A 4,164-nucleotide genomic window follows, 5' to 3' on the forward strand; every position below is an offset into this window, starting at 1 on the left:
TAGTAGTAGTAGTAATAATAATAATAATAATAATAATAATAATAATAATAATAATAATAATAGAAAGCATCATTCTGGGTTGAAAGTAATTTTGGCAATTAAGTTCCACTTTTAAATCTCTATATGATTATGAGCATTTTCTATTTTATATGTTCGGTCCTAATGTCAATATCTATTTTATCTTAATCTAATAAAGATTGATTATCAAGAATGAATATTTTTGAAATTTTTAAATGATTGGTAGTTATCTATGATAATGGCACGTAGATCTATGGGGGAATTACTAATGATTTCAAGTAAGTACGCATTCCCTTGTCTTCATGCGCATGTTATATTGTTGAATATATAAATGTGTTAACTAAATTTATTATTATATGAACTTGATATTTGATTATTACGTTTTATTTCATTGATGATTCTCATGACATATTCATACACATCAATGCATTCATAAGCATATATGAAGTTTCAAGGAATGAAAAGTTTCCAAATGTCATGAGTTAAAAAAATATTTTTAAAGATATGTACCTTGAATATTTTGTTAAGAGGTTTATGTTTATGCCATAAAAGGTATGAGCAGAAAATGGAATGTGGTAGACAAATGCACCCAACCAATATTCAATGATAATATTAGAATAATCCCTTTGTGGAACTATCAATGGTACGAACTGGGTTCTAAATAATAATTGTCTACTACATTCTTATTTGCTTGATGATGCACGAAGTGAGCTTATAATGTTAACGTTAAGTTTTTAAAGAAATTGAAGAAAATGGGATAAATATTGAGAAATACTTTTTATTTTAAAATAATTCATATACATATCATAAGTATGCATTATACTTATGATATGTATGATATGTGCTTACTGAGCGGTTGTTCATTCCATGCTATCACTCTTTATTTTCAGAGGATGATGACATGATGATTCGAGATGCAACTTGTGGTGACACTGACTCAGTATTATCACATTTAAATATTGAAGTCATTTTGTAAATAAAGTAAACATTCAATTTGATTGTCTTATATTTTTATTAAGCACATTTTTATTATTTGAAATAATAAATCATTGATGTTTATTATGTTCAAGAAAAAAATAAATTGTCTCTCCATATTTATTATTTTAAGAAAAAAATTAATGATAATAATTTCATAAAACTTATATTATATCTCGACTCAATTAATCAAATCTTGAATCACGTAGACACATTGCATAAAGTCTAAATAGCTTATTTGCCTCAAAACATCAAACACTTATAAGGGTCTTGTAGTCTTAATATCTTCCTTGATTTAAAACATCAAATACTTATAAGGATACCATATCTCAACTCAATTAACTAAGTTGAATCACATAAACATACATTACATGTAGTCTAAATAGCTTCTTTATTGCAAAACATCAAACACTTACAAGGGTATTGTATCTCAACTCAATTAATCAAGTCTTGAATAGCATCACCATATTGCGTGTAGTCTAAATGCCTTATTTGATACCAAAAAACTCAATTAATCAAGTCTCGAATAACATCAACATATTGCATATAGTCTAAATGCCTTCTTTGACACGAAACATAAAATACTTACAAGGATATTGTATGTTAACTCAATTAACTGAATTGAATCACTTTGACATATTTCTAGTAGTCTTAATTGCTTCTTTGCTACAAAACATCAAACAATTATAAGGATATTGCATTCCAATTCAATCAAGTTTGATTTTTTTTTTTTTTTTATTTTACCTAAATGCAATTATGGTTAGAGTAAACAAATTCATGGTATGAATCATACGACAATGGCTCAACCAAAACATAAATCTGGCATGAAAATCTTCGAAAGTTCCTTTAGCACAATTTATCGAACATCTATAAGGATGCATTTATTTTCAACCATCTTTAGCACAAAGCATCAAATGTTTTTGGGGAGAATTTCATCTCAACTCAAAGAAGCAAGTATTTCATCAAATAAATACATTGAATATACAAATTTCAACAAGAATATGTTAAAAAATCTCTGAAGAATTTCAAAGAGAGAGAAACTATTTTCTTGTGATGGGCATCATTGCACTTTGACATTTGAATAATTTGCACGTCTTAGAATGATTCGATATGTGCCTTATAGATATAGTAAGGCATCTGTATAATAGTAACATATACATGAAAGCTTTTTAAAGATTGAAGTGGCAAGAGCAAATGATTCATTCCCCAAAAATATATGTTTAACAAAATTGCAAACATAATTATCTGATTAAAATAATCTATATGCACATGGTATAATCGCCTTAGGAAATATTTGTTGAAGGTGAATTGTACAATGATGACATTTGCCTCATGTATTTTTATAAAGAAATCAAATATTTGATTTACAATTGTGTCATTTCATGTTGATAATATAAATCTAATAGGAGTAAAGATCTCAAAATAATAATAATAATAATAATAATAATAATAATAATAATAATAATAATAATAATAATAATAATAATAATAATAATTGAAAATTACTTAAAAAATGAGTTTAAGATGAAATATTTGGGAAAAACAAAATTTTGTCTAGAGTTGCAAAATGAATATTTCACAGAATGATTATATGTTCATAAATCTTTATATAAAAAAGTATTAAATCATTTTTATATGGATAAAATACATCAACTAACAATTGAACAACCATACTTGATGTGAAAAACGATACGGCTTGTTCACTTGAAAATAGGAAAAATATTCTTGATCTTGGAATACCATACCTAAGTGATATTTGATCATTAATGTATATTGCAAATTACACTCGACCAAACATAGTTTTTTCTATTAATCTGATTGTTAGAGGTAGCTCTACACTCACTCAAAGACATTGAAATGATGTTAAGCACATTCTTCATTATCCAATAGGTGCTAATGACGTTGGAGTATTTTATTCACAAAAAATTGACTCTTCTTTACTTGGATATGTAGATGTAAATTATTTTTATGAACCACACAAATCTAAATCACAAATAAGATATGTATTTACATGTGAAGGAATAACTAGATTATGAAGATCAGTACAACAAAGTTTGATTTAACAACTTTAAATCATTCTAAAATTATTGCAATTCAACTTAAGTCTCTTATAAAGTAGAGGTTTTGAGTTTGAATTTTAGGGGATGTGAGAGAAAGCCATGAGGGATAAAATAGCTTAAACTCTCCCAAAGTGGACAATACATAAAATAACGGATTGGGCATATATGATCAATGAATTCACTTAAAAAGATAATGTCATTCACTTATACATAAAGGCAACGTTTACATTCAAGAAATTAATACACGACATATGAATGTATCGATTCAAAGATTTTCGATGATTAATATTAGGGAGAGTAGCTCTTCTCTTTACATTGACTCGGGTTTTATTCTATTGAATTTTATGACAAGGTTTTAATGAGACAATATTTATTTTAATACTCCAAAAATAATTGCACTCTTTTTTTCTTCATTTGATATTTTTGTTTCACTGTATTTTCACCAAACAAAGTTTTTAATGAGGGCAAATATTGTGTAATAAATTATTCAAGAAGAAGTGTTGTAAATTAAATATTAAATGACTATCGTATCCCTATATTCCTAATTATTACGGTTATTGTACTTCTACATACTGTACTGCAATCTTAATTCAGATATACAAATATAGTGCTTCTCAATAAAATACTCACAACTGGATTGACTCTTTCTACTCTCTTTTATTTTCTATCTAATATATAACAGATATGTCTATATTTTAGGAATGAGTAGTTTTATAGCATTTACTTAGAACGTAAAATGAGCTAAATTGGGAAAAATGAAATTATTTTGCATTTTATGCTTTAGTTACTCAAAAACTCATTTTGGATGTCGGTGACGTTATCGTTTTCATTTTTCTTCCTATTTTGTTTTATTTTTAGTTACAGAAAATGAGTTTGTATCAATTTGCGTTGTACGCATTCGTGATATTACTATTATTTCATTGAATTTGTGTGTGTAGGACGAAAAACAACTCTCCTTATTATCAACATATCGTCGTTTTTGGAAAAACGAGTTTTTATGAATATTGAGAATATATGACGGTAACACATTTTGAACCCTAGATTGATATTTAACACTGCATTCATAAACAGCGTTACTCTATGCCCGAATTGAAAAGAACCGATTCATTTC

Source organism: Olea europaea, chromosome 11, assembly GCF_002742605.1.
Source record: "Olea europaea var. sylvestris chromosome 11, O_europaea_v1, whole genome shotgun sequence".
NCBI lineage: Eukaryota > Viridiplantae > Streptophyta > Magnoliopsida > Lamiales > Oleaceae > Olea > Olea europaea.